At 44.5% G+C, this 25,435-nt stretch overlaps 1 protein-coding gene across 2 annotated transcripts in view; it reads left to right on the top strand.

Moving 5' to 3' along the window:
* LOC124594986 (multiple inositol polyphosphate phosphatase 1) overlaps positions 1 to 25,435 on the top strand; it is a 299,958-nt gene that overhangs the window by 128,190 nt on the left and 146,333 nt on the right. Inside the window, exon 1 of one of the 2 annotated variants that reach the window (XM_047133525.1) lies at positions 3,331 to 3,457. The exons of the other annotated variant lie outside the window; for it this stretch is intronic. The gene's annotated coding sequence lies outside the window, so the exon portion shown is untranslated. Of the gene's footprint in view, positions 1 to 3,330; positions 3,458 to 25,435 lie in introns of those variants that run through there. 2 annotated transcript variants of the gene reach the window in all.

The following is a 25,435-nucleotide window of genomic DNA, read 5'->3' as shown; positions in this document are numbered from 1 at the left end:
TGGTCCACCTCTGGCCCTTATGGCAAGGACAAAGACAAGCAGTACAAACTCTCGCCGTGTGCGGGCGGGAGTTATCTTGCATAGCTTGGATAGTTTGCCATGAAGAGCAACAAAACGAGGCGTATAATATCATCAACGAATCACAGTGCTGTAAGGGTGCCACGGATGACAACCAAACGGGTCCTGCTATGAAATGAAGTGGCGCTCCAGACGATCAGTCCTAGTTGTCAGGCTACCTCGAGGGTGACAGTCAGGCTGGTATCCCACTGCTGTCCGGGGCGCCCCGAGGCACGTCTTCGCTATTCATCGGGGTTCAGTTCGAAGGGGGCTCATCCCTGAAGACAGACCTACTCCAGTCAGCGGGATTCCAGGCCGAATGTGCCCGACACCATTGTCGTTGGTGTACACAGGTCAATGGTAGCTCGGCAAGGAGTGCCTTGAGCTTAGCTCCCTTTCTGTGAGCCGCCTATTAATGGCCCTTGTGAAGCGCCAGTTGCGCATCGGATCGATGATGATGACGAATCCGGGGTTTTGCGCGCCTCGGTCTTCTCGTTCTGTCGTGTCTCTAGGTTGGTCGCACACTTCTTGACGCTGTGATCGCCAACATTGTCGAATAGTGGCATCGCTCTCGAGTATTCACCTATTGCTCCAAACGGCTTCTTTCGACCCACCTACATACCCTTGCTCAACTGCTGAGATCTGCGTACGTGATTCACACGCCTGTCTGCGAGGCATAGTTACTGTCCAACTGAGAACACGGAATGAAATTCGCAAGGCCTTTATGCCCTTGTATCGACATGAGCCCTGTTTAATATCCTTGCCAACTGCGCTGCGCCGGCCGCGGTGGTCTAGCGGTTCTAGGCGCTCAGTCCGGAACCGCGGGACTGCTACGGTCGCAGGTTCGAATCCTGCCTCGGGCATGGATGTGTGTGATGTCCTTAGGTTAGTTAGGTTTAATTAGTTCTAAGTTCTAGGCGACTGATGACCTCAGAAGTTAAGTCGCATAGTGCTCAGAGCCATTTGAACCATTTGAACTGTGCTGCGAAATTGCGCTGCAGCGTCAGAAATTCATCCACCGGCATTTCGCCTTTTGTATTTTTAGGCCTTTTTGCCTTAGAGCGTACACTGCAAGCCAGAGTACAGTGAATGCCGGAACGAAAATGACTTTCTATGTATACTTCAGAAATACATCCAACAGATACACTACTGGCCATTAAAATTGCTACACCAAGAAGAAATGCAGATGATAAACGGGTATTCATTGGACAAATATATTATGCTAGAACTGACATGTGATTACGTTTTCACGCAATTTGGGTGCATAGATCCTGAGAAATCAGTACCCAGAACAACCACCTCTGGCCGTAATAAAGGCCTTGATACGCCTGGGCATTGAGTCAAACAGAGCTTGGATGGCGTGTACAGGTACAGCTGCCCATGCAGCTTCAACACGATACCACAGTTCATCAAGAGTAGTGACTGGCGTATTGTGATGAGCCAGTTGCTCGACCACCATTGACAAGACGTTTTCAGTTGGTGAGAGATCTGCAGAATGTGCTGGCCAGGGCAACAGTCGAACATTTTCTGTATCCAGAAAGGCCTGTACAGGACATGCAACATGCGGTCGTGCATTATCCTGCTGAAATGTAGGGTTTCGGAGGGATCGAATGAAGGGTAGAGCCACGGGTCGTAACACATCTGAAATGTAACGTCCACTGTTCAGAGTGCCGTCAATGCGAACAAGAGGTGACTGAGACGTGTAATCAATGGCATCCCATACCATCACGCCGAGTGATAAGCCAGTATGGCGATGACGAATACGCGCTTCCAATATGCGTTCACCTCGATGTCGCGAAACACGGATGCGACCATCATGATGCTGTAAACAGAACCTGGATTCATCCGAAAAAATGACGTTTTGCCATTCGTGCACCCAGGTTCGTCGTTGAGTACAGCATCGCAGGCGCTCCTGTCTGTGATGCAGCGTCAAGGGTAACCGCAGCCATGGTCTCCCAGCTGATAGTTCATGATGCTGCAAACCTCGTCGAACTGTTCGTGCAGATGGTTGTTGTCTTGCAAACGTCCCCATCTGTTGTCTCAGTGATCGAGACGTGACTGCGCGATCCGTTACAGCCATACGGATAACATGCCTGTCATCTCGACTGCTAGTGATACGAGGCCGTTGGGATCCAGAACGGCGTTCCGTATTACTCTCCTGAACCCACCGATTCCATATTGTGCTAACAGTCATTGGATCTCGACCAACGCGAGCAACAATGTCGCGTTACGATAAACCGCAATCGCGATAGGCTACAATCCGACCTTTATCAAAGTCGGAAACGTGATGGTACGCATTTCTCCTCCTTACACGAGGCATCACATCAACGTTTCACCAGGTAACGCCGGTCAACTGCTGTTTGTGTATGAGAAATTGGTTTGAAACTTTCCTCATGTCAGCACGCTGTATGTGTCGCCACCGGCGCCAACCTTGCGTGAATGCTCTGAAAAGCTAATCATTTGCATATCACAGCATCTTCTACCTGTCGGTTAAATTTCGCGCTTGTAGAACGTCATCTTCGTGGTGTAGCAATTTTAATGGCCAGTAGTGTAATTGAGGACGTAGGTTGCTACTCTGAGATGAAGAGTTTGCCACAGGAGAGGAATTCGTGGCGGGCCGCATCAAACCAGTCAGAAGACTGATGACCAAAAACGCGCTTCAGTCTTATTCTCCCTCAGCGATATGTTTGATGGGGGCAGCAGTATTGTCTGTCTTCTTCGAATACGAGCTATCTAAATTTACCCCACAGGATTTCTCTAGGGCGACATCGCCTTTTTTCCAAGGGTTCCCATTTACATTCCCCAAACGTTTCTGTTACACTTTGTGTATGGGCTGTAGCGACCTGTTACGATCCTAATAGCGCATCTCTAAATCCGCTCCATGTCTGTCCTTAAAGGAGAATGCTCAGAACTCGAAAAGATCTGAAAAGTAGGTAACTGCGGTAAGCTTTGATAAAAGGAACGAATAAATACGACAGGATACGAAAGAATATTTCATGTCTTTGACCTAGAATATTTTTGCTAGCAAAAGCCTTAGCACTGTGTTTGGTTACCGGCAGTGAGACATAACTACCTTCATCGCTAATACGCTCTCACAGGCGACGAAAAATTTGGCGTCACTGTCTCCAGACGAGGCACTGTTGATGTGGAAGCATCCGTGGCGAGAAATTGGACAAGAAAGTGGGGGAAGGGGAACGGGCAGGCGGGGTGGGTTGCGTGGGACGTAATTGCAGCTGGAGATGCTGCGTCCGTCCCCGCCATTCCTGCCGTGCAGTAAGCAGTGAGCACTTCTCGCCACAGCGGGAGACCAGCCTAGCTCTGTCAGCGCCCAACGGGAAGGCGAAAGAGTGAAAGAGGGGACGATGCTGCAGACGTCTGTACCCGCGTCTGTTCCTCTCAGGTCGGTTATCTTGTAACGGTTATCCCGTTAGTAAACATACAAGTGGCACTAAACCTATATTATTCTTGAAGAATCAAGTTTGCCAGGATTGCTAGCAATTATTTTTATTACTATGACCAGTTTCGACAGATTTACGCTGTATCAGATCACATATAGAATAACACTCAATTAAAACATTCGGTTCGATGCTACTCTATCCTGTGCAAGCCTCTGCATCTCCAAGTAACTGCTGCTTCTGAATCTTCTTACTGTACTCATCTCTTGGTCTCGGTCTACGATTTTTGCCCCCTTCTCTCCCCCCCTCCCCTTTTAGTCAAGTGGTGTCAGAAATTTCTTTTCTCCCCAATTCTTTTCAGTGCCTCCTCATTATTTCCGCAATTTTCTTCTTTAGTACCATATTTCAAAAGCCTCTATTTTTTTCTTGTCTAAACTCTCTATCGTCCATGTTTCACAGTGCTGTACATGGTTACACTCCAGACAAATACTTTCAGAAAAGACTTCCTAACACCTAAATCTAATTCGATATTAAAAAATTTCTCTTCTTCATAAACGCTTGTCTGTGTTTTATATCCTCTCTTCTTCGGCCGTCATCAGTTATTTTCGTGCCTAAATAGCAAAACTCATTTACTACTTTTAGTGTCTTGTTTCCCGCAGCATTAGTTGCTTTTGATCGATTGCATTCCCATTATCCTTGTTTTCCTTCGTTGATGTTCAAATTATATTTTCCTTTCAAAATTCTGTCCATTCCGTTCATCCAAGACCATTGCTGTCTCTGACAGAATTACGATGTCATCTGGAAACCTCATTTTTTAAAATTTCTTCTCCCTGTTCTTTAATTCCTGCTCCAAATTTTTCTTGGTTTCTATTACTGCTTGTTCGGTGTACAGAAGAATAATATATGGGATAGGCTACAACCCTGTCTCACTCCCTTCTCAGCCCCTTCTTCCTTTTCATGCCCCTCGATTCTTATAACTGGCGTCTGATTTCTGCAGACGTTTGGAAGAGCCTTTCGCTCCCTGTATTTGACCCCTGCTACTTTCAGATTTTCAAAGAGATAATTTCAGCGAACACTGTGAAAAGTTTTCTCTGATTCTACAAATGCCACGAATAAACGTATGTTTTTCTTTCCTTAACTGATCTTCTAATAGAAGTCGTAGGGTCAGTAGTGCCTCGCGTGTTTCTGCATTTCTCCAGAATCCAAACTGATTTTCACCGAGGTCGACTTCTACCGTTTTTCCATTTTTCTGTAAGGAATTCTTGTTAGTATTTTGCAACCATGACTTACCAAATAGTTCGGTAATACTGACATCTGTCAGCATCCCCTTTCGTTGGAATTGGAACTATTACATTCTTCGTGAATCTAGGCGCGCAGTCCGGAACCGCGCGACTGCTACGGTCGCAGGTTCGAATCCTGCCTCGGGCATGGATGTGTGTGATGTCCTTAGGTTAGTTAGGTTTAAGTAGTTCTAAGTTCTAGGGGACTGATGACCACAGCTGCTAAGTCCCATAGTGCTCAGAGCCATTTGAACCATTTTTCTTCGTGAAGTCTGAGGGTACTTCGCCTATCTTATAAATCTTGCGCACCAGATGGGGTCAGTTTTGTCATGGCTGGCTCTGCCAAGGCTATCAGTAGTTCTGACGGAATATCGTCTACTCCAGGGGCCTTTTTCGACTTAGGACTTCCAGCGCTCCGTTGAATTCTTCTCGCAGTAGCATATCCCCCATCTCATATTCGTCTACGTCCTCTTCCCTTTCTATAAAATTGCTTTCAAGTTCAGCTACGATGTACAGACCTTCTATACTCCATCCAGTTTTTTGTTTTGTCTTCTTTGCTTAGTACCGGTTTTCCATGTGAGTTCTTGATATTAATACGGTCGCATTTCTCCAGAGGCCGCTTTAATTTTTCTGTAGGCGGCATGTATCCTTCCCCTAGTGAAATACGCTCCTAAATTCCTACATTTGTCTTCTAGCTATTCCTTCTTAGCCATTTGGCACTTTCTGTCAGTCATTTTTTTTAGATATTTGTATTCCCCTTCCCTTCTTATATTTTCTCCTTTCATCAGTTACATTCAATATGTTCTGTGATATCCAAGGATTTCTAATAGCCCCCGTATTTTTACAAACGTGATGCTCTGCTGCCTTCACTGTTTCATCTCTCAAACCTACCTATTCTTCTTCTTCTGTGTTCCTTCCCCAGTTCTAGTCAACCGGTGCCTAATATTTCCTCTGAAACTCTCGACAACCTCTCGTTCTTTCAACTTATCCTGTTTCCATCTCCTTAATTTCCTATCTTTTTGCAGTTTCTTCCGTTTTAATCTACAGCTCATAACTAATTAATAGTGGCCAGAGTCCACATCTGCCCCTGGAAATACATTAAAATTTAAAATCTGGTTTCGAAATCTCTGTATTGCTATTCCATAACCAGTCGGAAAACTTTCGGTCTCTTCCACGGATACAACCTTCTTTCATGATTCTTAAACCAAGTGGTAGCGATGATTAAATTATGCTCTGTGCAAAATTCCCCCAGACCATTTTCACCTACTATTGTTCCTTCTCTCACTGTCAAATTTCAGAATCCTATCACAATTAAACGTTCGCCTCCCTTCACTGTCTGAATAATTTCTTTTTTCTCTTCATACATTTATTCGATCTCTTCATCACCTGCGGAGCTAACTGGCAAATAAACTTGCGCTGCTGTGGTCGGTGTAGGCTTAGTGTCTGTCTTGGCTACAGTAATGCGTAACTATGCTGTTCGTAGTAGCAACCGGCATTCATATTTTCTTATTCATATTAAACTTACTCCTGGATTACACCTATTTTATTTTGTATTTATAACCATTTATTCATCTGGCCAGAAGTCCTGTCCTTCCTGCCACTGAACTTCACTAATTCCCTCTGCATCTAACTTAAACCTATCTATTTCCCTTTTAAATTTTCTAACCTACTTGCCCACGCTCCTCCCCGCAGAGCATCAGTTTTGTTCCTTCTGGTGACGTTCTCCTCCTATGTAGTTCCCGCCCGGAAATCCGAATGGAAAACTATTTCACACCCGGAATAGACCTGCATGCCCCACGGACAAATTATGGCTGTTGTTTCCCCTTGCTTTCATAGAGTATAATTATATATTTTGTTTATATCTATGTTTTCGGCTACTAATTGTTGTTGTATTACCAAGACAATTCGTACATCTTTGAGACTGTTCTTGAATGAGTAGAAATAAATTCTTTCATTTCTTGCTGCTTCGGACCGCCATGTTGGTGTAATTAGTATTTCTATGGAGCTTCTGGCCGACGATATATGTACTTGTGACACCACACGTCCCACTTGCCTACATGCATGGGCAAGTGCCTAGAACACAACAGTGGACGCTCACATTAAATGTCGCAATGCTATTTCCATGTTTAAATTATCTGTATTTTTTTTTCTGTAGCAGTATTAAACACGTGTGGCATAAAATAATATGCGAATCAGGCAAGGCAGCGACAGTTCCAAACAAACATGCATTCAGAACGGAGATAGTATTCTGACACCGCAAGCTGACTATGTGTGTGTATGTGTGTGTGAGTGCACAATTGTTTCCATCAGGCTAAATAATTGTATTAAGTGTGTTTGTACTAGCTCAAATATTCTTCAAATTCGTGAATTATTGATGACCAACGTAGTCCGTTTTGCCTGACGCACCATATCAAACGTAAATTACTACCCAGTAGCTGACAGCTCCTTTCTAACGTCAACATTTTTTTATGTAAATTTATCAATTCAGTCAACAAAGGCTCTGAGCACTATGGGACTTAAATTCTGAAGTCATCAGTCTCCTAGAACTTAGAACTACTTAAACCTAACTAACCTAAGGACATCACACACATCCATGCCCGAGGCAGGATTCGCACCTGCGACCGTAGTGGTCGCGCGGTTCCAGACTGTAGTGCCTAGAACCGCTCGGCCACCCCGGCCGGCTCAGTCAACAGATTTAGTACGTCTGATCGAATGTGTGTTGAATTCAGATGTTAAAACTACTCTTCAGTATGTTATTTAATCGAAGTGTCCTGTAGTTTCCGCTGAGTTATCAGCAGAGGATGTCAATGTTTTGTACTCCAAGATAAAGCTATTACTCTTGTGTGGAGTCACTATAATGTTCGCATGATTTTGAAAAGTAGTTGAATGTAGTTGAAAACATAGCAACCCTCGTTTCGTCCGTATGTGAGATGCGTAACACCTCTGTCTATACACGTCTGCTGAGGACGTCGTGATCCTTACACGAGATATGCGTTGGTGATCCAGCTGTCTATCGTAATTGCCGGTTCACTGAATTTTCTCAACAGCGTTTTGCGTAGAGTTTTTTCTTCCCTCCAGAGAATCCAATTTAAGTTCATATAGGTAGTAAACGAGGGTTGCTAATCTTTCATCTTTCCACTTTCAACTACTTTTCGAGGTCATCCAAAAGTTATACTGACTCCATGCTAGGGTATTCACTTTATCTTGTAGTACGAAACGTTTGTCGACTTCTGCTGATGACAGTAATTTTGCTGTCACACAGTGGAAACGACATGACACTTCGATGAAATAGCGTACTGAACACAGTTTTTAATATCTGAATTCAGTACACATTCGATTATACTTAATAATGCTTTTTAACGGATTTACAAGTCTACATAAAAACATTGAGATTAAAAAAGATGTGTCAGCTACTGAGTAGTAATTACTTTTCTAGTAGCTGACGTGGAGTGCAATGCAGTGTGTTGACAATTTATGAATTTGAAGAGTATTGGAACTAGTAAAAATATAGTTAACATCAATTTTTTACCTAATGGAAATACTTTTGCTCTTTCAGTAACTTATACCCACTGTCAGCTTGTGACACACGCAATTCCAGCATGTAGTGTTAGAATACTGTCGGAATTATGAACACCTGTTTGTTTGTTTGGAACTTGAACTATCACTGCCTTGCTCACTTAGCACATTATTATATCTACATGTGTCCTGTACTGCACCGCGCGGGATATCCTAGCGGTCTATGGGCGCCTAATCACGGCTAGCGCGGCTCTCCCCCGTCGGAGGTTCGAATCCTTCCTCGGGCATGGGTGTGTGTGTTATCCTTAGCGTAAGTTAGTTTAAGTTAGATTAAGTAGTGTGTAGGCTTAGAGACCGCTGACCTCAGCAGTTTGGTCCCGTAAGACCTTACTAAAAATTTCCAAAAAATTTCTTGTACTGCTATAGAATATTGATACAGACAATTTTTATTTGAAAATAGTATTGACACTTATGTCAGTCCGAAACCTTCCACGGGATAGACTATAGCAGACTTTATCATTGGAGTTACTGAAAAATTCTGGTTGGAATATCACTGTGCAGCCAGAGGAAGTTGGATTGCAGGTATGGCAGAAAGATTCACCACACAACTGCTATTTTTTACAGAGTGCATCACAAATTAAGAGTTGAAGGGCAGAAAGTGAAGCTGTGGTTGAGAAGGGAGCGAGACAGGGTTGTAGACTACCCCCAACGTTATTCAATCAGTACCAAGGAGGAATTTGTAGAGTTAAAAACCATTCAACAGCCAAGACAGCATAAAATATTTTTTTTTAATTTAAGACATCCGGTTTCAACAGACTATTCCTGTCTTTTTCAGGTCTTAAAATCTTTTATTGCAAATCAAAACATGCGTGAAGTTAGTGTAAAATGTGCAGGTTTTACAACAAAAGATTTTAAGACCTGAAGAAGACAGCATAGTCTGTTGAGACCGTTTGTCTTAAATAAAAAAAAATATTTTATGGGATCTTGACTGTTGAACGGTTTTTAATAATTAAACAGATCACCCATCAGTTCTTTCAAAATGAGAAGATTCAGTCAAATTTCTAGAGAAAATTAAACCTCATAGGGAAGAAATAAAATCTTTGAGATTTGCCGATGACGTTGTAATTCTTTCAGAGACAGCAAAAGACTTGGAGGAGCAGTGGAACGTAAAGGACAGTGTCTTGAAAGGAGGATATACCTTGAACATCAACGAAATCAAAAACAATTTAATCGAATTTGGAAAAAATAAATGTATGGCACAACTGGACTAAAAGAAGGGATCAGTTGATATGACGCATTTTAAGGCATAGTGGAATAGTCGATTTGGTAATAGACGGAATTGTAGGGTAAGCAGGTTCAAATGGCTGTAGTTTGCACACACTACTTATTCGAACATGAAGAGGCTTGCTCAAGATAGAGTAGCGTGCGTCAAACCAGTCATCGGTCTGCTTGTGAATAAGAGGTACCAAACGACAGGTAATATTGGTCAAAAATAGACGAAAAGTTCCTATAATTATAAGTATGTCCGGAAACCATACCCGATGAGATACGGGCCGTTTTACTTGTGGTGAGTAATATGCAGATATTCGGTGCAGGATTCAAAAGAGATGGAGCTGAGGCATCAAGATCGCTTCAGTATCAATATATGCGCACAAATTATCGGTGACAGACTTATAGTGCCACACACCAAACGCGGCACTGATTACCTCATCGTTTAGCGCTCTAAAACATCAATCACATCACCTTCCCGAACAAATCAATAGGTGCTGTGTACCACCCATTTCTGGGCGATGAATTGCCAGTGCTATTGGAGAACGTTACCCTAGAACAGGGGCGGGCAGGAATCCTGCACATGTGCGGTGCACTTGCACGCGTGCAGTTAACTAGTGATGGGGAGCGCGTGAATGAGTCGTTCAAGTGAACGCTTCACTCCAGTGAAGTGTGAACTAACCACTCAATTTCAATGAACTGGTACTTCAAACTCTTCAGAGATAGCATACTCCACACTTTTTCCTAGTTCACTCACTCTCTTCCCCTCTCCCACTACATCAGCGCTACTTCACTCATCCTCCCTTCACTTCAGTCCTCCCTCCACTGCCTGTCGACGAATCGCGCGGTGTTTGTGGGGAACGATAGGTTTTCGAGGTGTTGAGGCGGTGAGGGGCGAGGGGAAGGCAGCGTCATTACCCGTGACCATTTGTGCAGTTATACTTCGCGTCTACGAGTAGCCTACCGTTGGCAGCGCTTGCAGACAAATGAATATTAAAGATCCAAACGAAGAGGCTGGCTGTGTGAGCACGAGCAGCCAACATGAAAATAAAAGGTTTGTTAATAACACTGAAAGAGGGTTCAAAATGGTTCAAATGGCTCTGAGCACTATGCGACTTAACTTGTGAGGTCATTAGTCGCCTAGAACTTAGAACTAATTAAACCTAACTAACCTAAGGACATCTCACACATCCATGCCCGAGGCAGGATTCGAACCTGCGACCGTAGCGGTCGCTCGGCTCCAGACTGTAGCGCCTTTTTTTTTTTAATTATTATTTTTTTTTACTCATTTTGTTCGATTTTGTTCGTTGCATCTGCTCGTGGCGGACGTCGTAAGACATCCGTTCAAGTTCGTTGTTGATCGATTAACTCAGTATTTTTATTACAGAGGGCAGCTAACCCTCTGACCGAACACGCTGAGCTACCGTACCGGCAATTCGCCTAGAACCGCACGGCCAATCCGGCCGGCCTGAAAGAGGGATTTTACTTGAAATCGTACCAATGACTACAGGTGACAGTTTACGTTTTGAATGTGGAGGGTTATTATTCTCAACAACAATAAAATCTACAGGAAAACTTCTGAATAATTATTTAACGTAGATGTACAGACTTTGTGACAGTGGTAAACATACTCATTCTATTTTGCATTAAATTTCAAAAGGAACATAAAATTGGACTGCATTTCGTTGGTAGCCCTAGTTTTCAGTCCATGAATACAACAAATAATGTTTCACTTGGCAGATAAAGGCTTTTTTGGGCGCTTCATGAAAAAATGTCGAGCAAGATTAAATGTATCACCTTCTTTATATGTGACAGGCTTCTCTGTTTATCTTTCCTTTGTCCCCTTCGACCATGCTCTATTTAAGTTAACTCAGACGCTGTAAGAGCGTAAAACGTTGCGTGCACGTTACTGCATAAATCGGCCATCTGTTGGTAAAATTATGAAGTATTACGAAGCTTTATTGTACGAGGGAGCGTAGCCGCGGCTGGGCTGCGAACTGGGCAAGTTCGCCAGGCTTCCGTACTTCATGAATGAACTACTTCATTTGAACGCTTCACGGCAAAGAGTGAAACGAATGAAGTAGTTCACGGGAATGAACGAGTTCGACTCATCTCTACAGTTAACAGGTGTTCCGCGTGCACACAGGGGCAAGCTGGCCACCCGCTTATCTCCCATCCCCACCATACCCTCTGTCCGCTCCTTCCTCTGTAACGCGTTTTGTTTCCTAGCTTGCTTTATTGAGTGAATGAATAAGGTTAGTAGGAGTGCTTGAAAGAAATCATGGCTTGAAAGAGTACCTATTACCTACGATACGTTTTATTTAATTATCACAGTTGGAGTTTACAATAGTTTAATATCTGGAACAAAATTTCTACATACAGACAAACACAAACACTTACGTAAATTTTCATCACTGATGTTTGCTCTTAACCGAGACTTATTAATTCAGCAAATGGTTTTCCAGCTCTCGCTATATTAAGCGCAGTCTTATAACTTGTACATACCGCTGGGCTATTGTTGTTGTCGTCCTGAAAACTTGAAAACAGTGCTCCATAAAATGTTAAATCAGTTAGATGAGAGACATGACGAGAGAAAGTCGCCGATCTCTCGTGACAACAGCAACTACGACAAATTCAAATGGCTCTGAGCACTATGGGACTTAACTGCTGTGGTCATCAGTCCCCTAGAACTTAGAACTACTTAAACCTAACTAACCTAAGGACATCACACACATCCATGCCCGAGGCAGGATTCGAACCTGCGACCATAGCGGTCGCGCGGTTCCAGACTGTAGTGCCTAGAACCGCTCGGTCACTCCGGCCGGCCAACTACGACAGATTCATCTGGTATAGTCAGATCGCTCTTCTTAAGCTCAGTCAATTCCCCATCCGCTCAGAATCCGACAATAAATTGTACTCGTCCTTGTGAAATTTATTATAATGGCTTTCAATACCAAACTTCCGTTGACCAGCGAGAATACTGCCACATATTAAACATTTCGAATTTTCACGTTTTTGCACAAAGAAAAAATGATTCTCCCATTACTTTTTAAAAGATAGCAAATCTCCACTTCTCCGTTTCTTGAAATACTACGTTCACTACATAGTGCTCGCTTCGCATCAACGTCCGCAGCTTAGCCTGGCACTACGGCTACACTGCCGCAACCTGTCGGCTGTCGCCACAGCCCCGGTCGACTCCTGCACGCGAGCAGCACACGTGCAGCGCTATGCGCTCGTGAGCCGCGTGCAACGTTTGCCCGCCCCTGCCCTAGAAAAAAGAAGACGACTGTGGTTTACGCATGACAGGGTATCAGACTATTTCTTACAGATCGTGCGACTCTACCTCACCGGGCGATGAATTCTTCGAGGAGGTCCGATAGTATGGCCTATCCGTTCACAGGGCCTGCATCCATTGGATTTCACGCAAAGGGAACATTTAAATGTAAGGGGCAGTCAAATGAAAGCGAGACAGATGGAAAAAGTAATTAAACTGTTTATTATCTCAGAGTTAATCGCCATAAGTGTTATTACATTTATCCTACTGTGAGCCAAGATGGTCATTGCCATCATGGAGAAATGTTTGCGATTGCCTGTGGAACCATGATAGTACCCAGGCGTGCACCTTTTCGTCCCAAGCGAGTCGGCGGTCACGAATGTCTTTTTTCAGGGTTCCCAAGTACGGAAATCGCATGGGGAGAGATCGGGACTGCGTGGAGGACATGTAAGAGCTTTCCAGCGAAACTAGTGCGTTGTAGTCGGAACAGCCTTGGCAACACGCCGGCGGCCATTATCCTGCGTCAGAATTATACTACCCCTCAACATTCCTAGGTGCCTGGGCTTGACGGCGTGCTTCAATTTTTGCAAAGTGTCCGCATGCCTCTGTGCGTTAATTGGCGCCTTGTCCCAAAAAGCCAATAAGTAGCTGGTCCTTGCAGTCAAAGAGAAAGGGCATCATGACTTTCCCGGAGCCGGTGTGTACGGCGTTGGATTTTTTCACTGGGGGTGAATCCATGTGCTTGCATTGTTCGCTTTGACGCTTGCTCACCTGATCAAGAAGCTGACACCATGTTTCATCTTCCGTGACAGTGTGGAACAGGGAACGAGATTCTTGATAGCGATACCATTCAAGTTGTTACAATTTGTCAAATTTCTGTTCAACTTCTGCCTCTCCATCATGCTATGGGGAGCCCACTGCACACAGATCTTACGGAACTTCAGGTGCTCTGTCATGATGGCGTCCAGGACTGGTTCGATAACATTATTCACACAAGCGACTTTTATTAGGAGCCTCTCCGCAACCCCCCCCCCCCCCCCCCCCTCGCTCTTTTCAGTCGTCCTCGTACAATTTCACCTGTGTCGGTTTTCGCTACTAATTGTGAAATGTGTTGTATACATATCTTGCATTTGAGCTTGCCTGGCGTTCTAAGCGGCAACTGCTAATTGCCTTATGACAGAAATCTTATAGTTGTGACACCTTAGCTACCCTCTCAGCTTGGCGCCGCAAGCGGCTGCTTGTGTCATGTATACCTTATACCGACCCTGACGCTGGCCGAGCGGTTCTAGGCGCTACAGTCTGGAACCGCGAGACCGCAACGGTCGCAGGTTCGAATCCCGCCTCGGGCATGGATGTGTGTGATGTCCTTAGGTTAGTTAGGTTTAAGTAGTTCTAAGTTCTAGGGGACTGATGACCTCAGAAGTGAAGTCCTATAGTGCTCAGAGCCATTTGAACCATTTGAACCGACCCTGACGGCGTGACATTACTGTGACTCGCCCAACACCAGCCGAATGTCGTCCGATGATTTCTGATGGTTCATCCACTGCATCAACGACAGAAGAGGTAATGACACGATGAACTTGTCCGGATCGATTGCTGCCTTTCATTGAATTTTCTTATGACGAAAGGTGATGTGTTTTAATTGTAAAAATCCTCAACAGCCAGGATCGCATAAAATATTTCTTTATTTAAGACAACCGGTTTCAACATCCTCAGGTCTTAAAATCTTGTGTCGTAAAACATGTTCATTTTAAGCTGAGCCTCAGGCACAAGATGTCTACTTGTACTGTTGTCGTGGGTGTGGGCCTCGTGTCTATCTTGGCTACAATAATGCGAATGCGTTCACTATGCTGTTCGTAGCAATTATCCGTGTTCCTATTTTTCATTCATCATTAAACCCACATATGTATTACCCCTATTCAATTTTGTATTTACTATAACCCTGTATTCACCTGACCAGAAATCTTGTTCCTCCTGCCACCGAACTTCACTAATTCCTTCCCTCTATATCTAACTTCAGTTATCCATTTCCCCTTTTAAATTTTCTAATCGACCTACCCGATTAAGGGAGCTTACATTCCACGCTCTGATCCGTAGGACGCCAGTTTTGTTTCTCCTGATAAGTACATCCTCCTGAGTAATTCCCGTCCAAAGATTCGAAAGGGGGACCTTTTTAACTTTGAAATATTTTACCCAAGATGATGCCTTCACGATATAACCATACAGTGGAGCTGCACGCCCTCAGGAAAAATTACGGCTGTAGTTTTTCCTTGCTTTCAGCCGTTCGCAGTACCAGCGCAGCAAGGCCGTTTTGGTTGTGTTACAAGGCGAGATGAGTCAATCATCCAGACTGTTGCCTCTGGAACTACTGAAAAGGTTCCTGCCGCTGACGCTCCTCTTCAGGAACCACATATTTGTCTGGCCTCTCAACAGATAACCCTCCGTTGTGGTTGCATTCTACGGGACGGCTATCTGTTTCGCTGACTTACGCAAGTCTCCCCACGAATGGCAAGATCCTTGGTTCATTGGGGGGTGGGGGGGTCATAGACAGTATAAATAATACATAACAATAAGCAAAGGAAAAATGGTGGAGACACAAATTTTACACAATATTGGATTTGGTGGGCAACGTCCTTGCAGTAGTGGATACACCGGTTCCCGTGAGATCACCGAAGTTAAGCGCTGTCGAGCGTGGTCGCCACTTGGATGGGTGACCATGCAGGCCACCGTGCGCTGTTGCCATTTTTCTGGGTGCACTCAGCCTCGTGATGCCAATTGAGGAGCTACTCGGTCGAATAGTAGCGGCTTCGGTCAAGAATACCATCATAACGACCGGGAGAGCGGTGTGCTGACCCCACGCCCCTCCTATCCGCATCCTCCACTGAGGATGACTCGGCGGTTGGATGGTCCCGGTAGGCCACTCGTGGCCTGAAGACGGAGTGCATTGGATTTGGTAATATACGCATGTACACTGCTCCTGGTTGGCACACACTTGAGTTCACGGCAGTACCCTTTGAACTGTAGCGCTGAACACTGATGGATCACGATTTATACTGTGTATATTGCGATATATGAAGTAAGAAAGAGAGACTCGGAACATTTTCACTGACACTTTACTGCAGTTTTTCATCTTGGTTTTGTTGAGTGGCTGTGTTGGGGGAAGGGAGGGTCATACTGCTGGTCACATGTCTCTAGGAAGGGAGTTGTTGATGAATGTCTCCAGCGGTATCCGAAGGAAATTCTGGAAGATTTCTTGATACTTCCTGTGCTGATTCTCGCTTGTGCCCTTCCCAGAGTGTCATCAGGAAGTCTAGGAGGTCCGTGTGTTTCTTGGCAATTATTGCGTTGACCTGTCATTGCAAGGATCCATAGCGTTGCCATTCGTTTTGGACAAGGAAAGGGTTTTGTGTCTGGAGCAGTGAGTGCTGTGGTTTTGACGGTCCTCGGGCCTGTCATGTTTATTTCTGTCACCATTTTCTGACACGTGTCTCATATTTTGAGACTGCTTTGGCATGTGGAACAATGCTCCAGGGTGCCCACACTGTTACAAGCTTCGCATTTCTGTTGGTATCTGTTTTGTTTGCACCAGCCTTTGGTTTATCAGGATTGTCTCTTTGGCGTGTTTTGATATCACGCTTTCGGAGATGTTTTCCCGTATTTCTGACCAATTATATTCGGGAAAATTAATTTCAATTTTGTTCCTCGTTGGCTTCCTATTCAGGGCTGTGTATATTTTCTTTGTAGTTGTGTGGCTGGGGCAGGGTACGATGGTAATAGCGCAGTTCTTGCTGAGGCAGAGCTGCTTGACGTGTCGTGTTTATACAGGATGTGGCTGGTGTCTACCGGCGCTTCCCCTGATGCAGGCCTAAATCTCTCCAGAACGTTGCTTTGGCTCTTCATGAGTTTTTGTACTGCATGGCGGGTGTCCGTTTCAGTAGCAGCGCGGCACATTTGGTTCATACGTCCACCAGGCCGAATACCCCTTCGGGTGCCGGCAGCGAGCACGTTGTTTGCACCGCTTAAAATGTTACCCTTTCGCCTTAAGAGATAGTGGACGGGGCCCTTAGCGCTCTGATATTTCCCCTGAGATACAGAGGATTTGCGTGAGGTACTAGGCTTTCGACAGGATCGTTGTGTTTCGGTGTATTCTGACGAGAACCCATATAGTGTGTAGCACGTATTTCCAGTTGTAAGTGGCTATTTTGAGAGGACAGGGCTGTATGGCTGTACCGAGTACTTTATGTCTCTCTACTACCACGTACCACTGATCAGCTGCGTTTAGTTGTTCGTTGCCAATCGGTAGTAGTACTATTTTCGTTTTATTGATTTTTGTGCCTGACGCGTCTTCAAAATACTGTACGATGTCGTATTTTGGCTGTGTCTTCTTGTTCTTAAATGAAAATACCATGTCGTCTGCGTATGCCACGTAGGCTACTGTTCGCGATTTTTCGCAGCAGTGGTTTCAGGACTACTTCAGAGAGCGCCATCGACAATCTCATTGATCTGTTTAGCTTTACGGGATGGGTGATCCATCCATTTACAGCTATTTTTGACCTTACATTCCTTACTATCTTGTCGATGATTCCGCTATTTTTTTCCCCCGAAACCGAGCGTCGTGAACGTGTCATCAGGTAACTGGGATCGATCCTGTCGAAAGCCTTGTGAAAGTCAACTGATATTATGGCAGCTGGAATTCTGGCTGTGGCTCCTTGTACTCTGGCATCTCTGTATGTGCAGGTGGCGTCAAAAATGCTTGTGCCGGACACTGCGCTCGCCTGCCACGTGCTTATCGCTTTCTTCATCGCGGTTTTGACATTATTTGCGACACATTTTGATATCAGTTTGTAGTCAGCGTTGAGGAACGTGATCTGGCGCGAATACTTCAATGTGGCGGGCACCTTTGTTCTTTGGGACGAATGTTATTGTACCTTCCAGTAGTGGAGATGGAATTTCTCCCACACTCAAAGTCTCGTTGACCATTTCCATGATTTGTCCTCCTACGATAACGCAGCAGGCGAGGTAGAACTCGAGCGGGATGCCGTCAGCACCTGACGCTCTCCCTCTGGCTCTGCTCTAGATTACGTCTTTTACTTCTTCTTCATCAACGTTCTCCGTCAGTAACGCCCTGTCTGCAACTGTTAGCAACCCTCTTCTTTGCTGCAGTATGTTTGCAACTGACGCATTTTTTGTTTCTTCTCTTTGGAAGACAAAAGTATTTATCTATGTGCCCTTTTATTTCTGCTTTTTTTTTTGGTGAGTTTTCCCGTCCCTGTCTCGGAGCTCATTTATAAGTTTGCTGTTGGCCCTTTCCCTCTCTACATCTACATCTACATCTACATGGATACTCTGAAAATCACATTTAAGTGCCTGGCAGAGGGTTCATCGAACCACCTTCACGATTCTCTATTATTCCAATCCCGTATAGCGCGCGGAAAGAATGAACTCCTATATCTTTCCGTACGAGCACTGATTTCCCTTATTTTATCTAGGTGATCGTTCCTCCCTATGTAAGGCAGTGTCAACAAAATATTTTCGCATTTGGAGGAGAAGGTTGGTGATTGGAAATTCGTGAGAAGATTTCGTCGCAACGAAAAACGTCTTTCTCTTAATGGTGTCCAGCCTAAATCCTGTATCATTTCTGTGACACTCTCTCCCATATTTCGCGAAAATACAAAACGTGCTGCCCTTCTTTGAACTTTTTCGATGTTCTCCGTCAGTCCTATCTGGTAAGGATCCCACACCGCGCAGCAGTATTCTAAAAGAGGACGGACAAGCGTAGTGTAAGCAGTCTCCTTAGTAGACCTGTTACATTTTCTAAGTGTCCTGCCAGTAAACGGCAGTCTTTGGTTAGCCTTCCCCACAACATTTTCTATGTGTTCCTTCCAATATAAGTTATTCGTAATTGTAATACCTAGGTACTTAGTTGAATTTACGGCTTTTAGATTAGACTGATTTTATCGTGTAACCGAAATTTAACGAGTTCCTTTTAGCACTCATGTGGATGACCTCACACTTTTCGTTATTTAGGGTCAACTGCCACTTTTCGCACCATTCAGATATCTTTTCTAAATCGTTGTGCAGTTTGTTTTGATCTTCTGATGACTTTATTTGTCGATAAACGACAGCGTCATCTGCAAACAACCGAAGGCGGCTGCTCAGATTGTCTCCAAAATCGTCAATATAGATAAGGAACAGCAAAGGGCCTATAATACTACTTTGGGGAACGCCAGAAATCACTTCTGTTTTACTCGATGACTTTCCGTCAATTACTACGAACTGTGACCTCTCTGACAGGAAATCACAAATCCAGTCACATAACTGAGACGATATTCCATAAGCTCGCAATTTCACTACGAGCCGATTGTGTGGTACAGTGTCAAAAGCTTTCCGGAAATCCAGAAATACGGAATCGACCTGAGATCCCTTGTCAATAGCACTCATCACTTCATGTGAATAAAGAGCTAATTGTGTTTCGCCGGCCGCGGTGGCCATGCGGTTCTAGGCGCTGTAGTCCGGAACCGCGCGACTGCTACAGTCGCAGGTTCGAATCCTGCCTCGGGCATGGATGTGTGTGATGTCCTTAGGTTAGTTAGGTTTAAGTAGTTCTAAGTTCTAGGGGACTGATGACCTCAGATTTTAAGTCCCATAGTGCTCAGAGGCATTTTTTTTAATTGTGTTTCACAGGAACGATATTTTCTAAACCCATGTTGACTGTGTGTCAATAGATCGTTTTCTTCGAGGAAATTCATAATGTTCGAGCACAACATACGTTCTAAAACCCTACTGCATAACGATGTTAACGATATGGGCCTGTAATTTAGTGGATTACTCCTACTACCTTTCTTGAATATTGATGTGACCTGTGCAACTTTCCAGTCTTTGGGTACGGATCTCTATTGAGATGGTGCAACGTGACGGGCTCCTCTTCCACTTCGCCGTATGTTCTGATCCTGGAGATCGCAACTTTCATTTGCTGGGGCTTCATCTACAGAAGTTCAGCTTTAATTTCTCGCCCTCGATGCAGGAGTTGATGGTGGACTGGCTGTTCATTTAGCGCATCTTTGAGAGTTGGTAGAATTCTGCTGCGATTCTCCTTCAAAAAGCTTTCTCTGCACTGTAATGAATTAGCAGACTTGGCATCATCTCTTTCACTCGCGTGACCCACCACTCATATGCAGTGCTGTACTGGACCCGCTGTACCAAGCATGCTTGCCACGAGGCTGCTACTTCGTCGCGTAACGTTGCGTCTGGCAGGTGTTCCAGCTGCCTTTCCTTCCACGATCTTTTTTCTCTGGAGGAGTGTGCTACATTCGTAGCTGCAGTTGTCTGAGAATATAACAGGGACTCGAACCCGGATGCTCCGCTTCTCTGGAACGGCTGCCTTAATCGCCTCGGACATCCCAATACGCTTTCCGCCAGCCCCAAATTCTCAACTTCCTACTCGCCGCATTGCAACGACCCCCGCCCATTTATGCCCTGCGCGCAGATTTCTGATTCCAGTAGGAGTTCAGACGTTGGCTTCAGAACAAGTCCCATACCAAGCCTCTACGCAGAGGCTGGTGAACCGCCACTTCACGTCAGACGACGGCTACTTACGGTAAGCCAGGCGAATAAAACACTGTCCACACTACACACACCGACCTACCATACCGCTGCTCAGCCTCCACTGGGAAGGCTTTCTCGTAACCGGCAACAGGCACGAGGCGCTGTAGGATTCGTGCAGAGGATTGCCTTCTAGAGATGGGTGTACCCGGTCTTCGTGTTTTACATCGCGGTGGTAGCAGATTTCCAGCTTGGCTTGTCCGGAGGCCCAGACTTATTGTAGATTTGAATTTTAAGAAATATCGTACGTCAGATATTACATTGCAGTCTCTGTTTTTCAACATTTTAAATATGCATCACGGTTTCACAATAGTGTACACTGATACTTCCAAGCAAGGGAATTCCCTTGGCTGCTCTATCCTATTCCCCAACCATGTCACCAGGATCCTGAAGGCACTGGAGCAGATAGGCCTTATTCGAGGCAAATAGTTTCTCATTTTCTCCGATTCCCTTAGTGCCTTATAGTCGTTACAGAGCATGTGCGAAGTTGAGGAGTTGGTCCGGCTGATGTATGACAAACTGTACTTGCTCCAACGGCAGGGTAACCTATTGTCATTGTGCAGAGCGCCAGGTCATGTAGGAATATGGGGAAATGAACAGGCCAATCGGGCTGCGAAGGAGGCCTGCAGAGGACAGGATGTGGCACAGTGTCGTATTTCCTTGCAGGCTGTCGTTTCTGCAGTACACAGGAAATGCATGCAGTTGTGGGATGAGGAATGGGTGGCGGTAACGGCCAATGAACTGCGGTTGGTCAAGTGAACAACCCGGCCATGGCGTTGCAGGATGAGGTGACCCTCACGCGTCTTAGAATTGGACACTGCCCTCTTACACATAGCTTTGAACTACGGCGAGAGGATCCCCCGTTTTGTGATGCTTGTGGCGTGCACATCTCTATCCGCCATATTTTAACGGAGTGCACTTTATATCGTGATGCAAGGGCAGAAGCAAATATTGGTGGGAATCTGCCCTCTATTTTATATGATGATGAGACGAGTGCGACTAAGGTTTTAAAGTTTTGTGATGTGTGTGGACCCTGGTCTAAAGTTTTAGATTGGAGATTTTAGTGTGTTGCAGAGTGGCTGACTACTCCTCTTTTTTATTCCTGTGGTCAGCCAGCCATGTCCATATGCTACATTGTTTTAGCTCCTTATACCACTTTCTTCCTGCTTCATTAATGTTTTACAACTGACGCAATAATTCGGTCCGTCGTTCTGTGTGGGTACACACATGGTTTTCCAACTTTTGCTACCTGTGTTTTACGTACTGTTTTATCTTCCTGTTTTGAGTATTTTACTGACACTCGTCTCAATCTGTTTTCGCGCGGGCGCTAAAGACCTTGCTCTCGTGCGCCCATACAAACATATCCACGTCCGGACGTTGGCCGTACATCCGCACTGAAACATTTTAATCAAACTGCCGTCGTACCCATAGAATTATAGATGTGAGTGGTGTCTGTTGTGTCAGACACGTCCGTGAGAACAGACATCACTCGTACCTATAACACGCGCCCGTGACATACTGGGTTCAACATACAAAGCAGATATTCGGGCATGAATTTCATTCCCACAGTAAAAAACCGCAGTACGCCCCGCTATTCCTCTTCCCTGGCCACCATACTGAAGTCGGACGCACGCATGGCTCGCTGACCTCGCGTCGAATACCTCGTAAAGATACGAGGGCCATTCAGTAATTAAAGAGAAAAATTGGTCAGGAGAAAAAAGCGTCTATTTTTACAAAACAATACTTTTTCTACTTTTAGACATAATCCCCTTGAAATTTATGCACTTGTTCAACGGGATACAAGCTTTTTTATTCCGGCTGCAAAGAACTCTTTATCTTGATGTTTGAACCAATTTCCCCCAAACTTTTTCACGTCTTCGTTGTTCTGGAACCTCTTCCCACGTAATGCCTCCTTCAGTGCACCAAACAAATGGAAATCACTAGGTGCTAAATCAGGATTGTAAGGGGGATGAGGCAGTACTTCCCAGTCCATTTTGTCGATGGTTCCACGGATTCGTTGAGCAATATGAGGACGTACGTTGTCTCGCTGGAGAAACAGACCTCTTCTTTGAGATCCACGACGTATCTCTCTCATGGCTGGCTTCACCTTGTTTAAAACCAAATCCGAGTAGTACTGGCTGTTCATTGTACGCTGCTCTTCGAGACAGTCACAAAAAATTGAACCTTCAGCATTCCAAAACACCTTCAACAAGACTTTTCCTGCTGATGCTTGGGTTTTGAATTTTTTCTTGACAGGTGAGATGGTGTGCTTCCATTCCATGCTTTGTCTTTTTGACTCTGGCTCATGATAGTGAACCCAAGTTTCATTTCAAGTTAAAATTTTGTTGAGGAAGTGCTCATATTCTCTTTCATAGCATTCCTTTAGCTCGGTGCACACTCTCAATCTTGTTTCCTTGTGTAGCTGCGTCAACTCCTTTGGGACTCACCTTGCACATGTTTTGCGGTACTTCAGCTTGTTACAGATAATTTTATGAATTGTACCAGTACTAACGTGAACCTTATCAATTATCATTTGCACAGTCACACGGCGGTCGGCACGAATAATGTCATCAATTCGACTTTCAAGTGAGGGAGTTGAAACTGCAACTGGTCGGCCAGAACGGTATTTTATTCAGTCACTGAGTCGCGACCATTTTTGGACTGATCTACCTACTTTTAAAAATTTTCGCGATTCATACAACCTTCACCATAAACTTTAGACGTTCTACAGTATATATTCACTGGTTTCTCGCCTTCGGCAAGTGAAAAACGAATAACAGAACGTTGTTCAATTAATGTGGACGTTTCAAGCGGACTCGCCATCTTGAAATGAATTTTTGAGATTATAAACAAAACAATGTTGACACATCAGCTGATCAGAGCTCATCCCAGTGATGCCAACTTGAAGCCATAAAAGTACCAAACTTGCTCTACTAACAGTTTTCTTCCCAGAACAATTTGTCTCTTTAATTATGGCACAGTGGTGAACGGTCGTGCTGTTTCTTCCTGATTCCCCATAGAGGGCACTTCTGTACACATTCCAACCTGCGTTACCAACATCCGAGCCGTGCACATAATGATTATAGTATGCTTCGTTTTCATCTGACTACCTCTTGTACAGAGGTGTGTGCTCACCCATCGACAATGTGCAGGCGTTGCAGGAGCGTGTGACCAATGCATGTGACGCAATCCGAACTTAGCCAGGTATGTTTGAAAGAATGCGTGAATCACTGCGAAGAAGCTCTGAAATATGTGTCAGGACGCGCGGTAACCACAACACGCAATCCTGCCTCTGGTATCTACATCTCTGTGACAGACAGAAGGGAATGAGGGGACAGATTGGCCTATATCTCAACAGATATTAGTTTTCGGACATGTCATTACAGGAATTTTTCTTCTGGTTTACCAATAACACATCCTGTAGGAATATGTGACGCTTTTTAAATATCATGTAAACAAGATTTTAAAGAGGAATAGTAAATATTTTAGTAGATTGCAGTATGGATTAATTCGAATAAAACATTCCATATAACATATGTCAAAGTTTTATTGGTTTTAGAGATACAGATGGTTACAAAGATAAGGTTTCTTTTCATTCTGAAACTCCCTTACTGTGGATTTGTTTAACCATGGTCATTTTTGTTTTGATGTTCAAGTTATGAATTTGTGCTTGAGTTTACATGGTCGAATTTTTCGACTGTGACTGAGACAGGGATTTGTTGCAGAACTCTGTTGAACCATTTAAGCATGTCGTACATACGTACGAGTCCTTAATATGCCGGTATATTAGTTGTACACGGGTTTTGCTGTGGAAACCCTGCTGCCGCTTGCTGCAGGGTTTCTAACTGCAGAGCACCAAATTCAAGAACTTTTCAGTTAATCTGCATGAGACTGGTGCAGTGCACAGTAGTCACATTTAATGAGATCGTGCAAATGAACAGACAGTGGATCAAGTAGAAGATATTACTCATTTGACAGAACGTAGTCTTTCAACGAACATATGCAGAATTTGTACACGTTTGGTGTTTCACATACAAGAATATGGCGGATATAACATAAATACGGCCTATTCTCATCATTTATAGCGGACCCGATACCTTCGAGTAAGGGATGAACATAGACAATAGGAATTTTGTCAGTGGCTGATTTCAAACAGCTGAGTAAACCCATTAATACTGTTTAATGACGGGTCAACTTTCCCCCGTAACAAAATCAGCATCACTGGCAACTCACAACGGTGTTCCGATGCAGATGTTTGTGTGAAGACATATTTTCAGTAACGCTTTTCTGTGAATGTGTTCTGTAGTATAATAGACAGTTAGCTGACTGGCCCTGTTACCGTATCGTATCGTCTCTTAAGGCCCCGTTATCTATACCTTATCGAAAACGAGTTTCCAACAATAATGATAAAGGTTTGGCTACAAGAATGGATAAGTTCTTCCGGCCAGACGAGACTACTGCAAATTCTAGTCTACATCTACACCTGTTCTAAAACTGTATTCCGCAGGTCATCTTACGGCGTTTGTCGGAGGGTACTTTGTGTACTGCTGTCACTACCGTCTTTCCTGTTCCTGTCGCGAATGGTTCGCGGGAAGAGCGATTGCTGTTAAGTCTCCGTATGAGCCCGAATCTGTTTCATTTTAACCTTCATGGTCTTTTCGCGAGATATACGTAGAAGGAAATAATACACTGGTTGGCTCTTCTAGGAATGTAAGCTCTCGGAATTTTAACAGTACCCCACACCGTGATGCAGAACGCCTCTCTTGCTGCGTCTGCGGCCGGCCGCTGTGGCCGAGCGGTTCTAAGCGCTTCAGTCTGGAACCGCGCAGCCGCTACGGTCGCAGGTTCGAATCCTGCCTCGGGCATGGATGTGTGTGATGTCCTTAGGTTAGTTAGGTTTAAGTAGTTCTAAGTTCTAGGGGACTGATGACCTCAGATGTTAAGTCCCATAGTGCTCAGAGCCATTTGAACCATTTTTTTTTATGTGCGGTTTTCACAGAATGGATTGCTAGTCAGGGGCTCGTATTTTTAACCAATAAATA

The sequence above is a fragment of the Schistocerca americana genome, chromosome 2 (assembly GCF_021461395.2).
Source record: "Schistocerca americana isolate TAMUIC-IGC-003095 chromosome 2, iqSchAmer2.1, whole genome shotgun sequence".
Lineage (NCBI taxonomy): Eukaryota > Metazoa > Arthropoda > Insecta > Orthoptera > Acrididae > Schistocerca > Schistocerca americana.
This window is presented reverse-complemented; position numbering and strand designations above follow the sequence as displayed.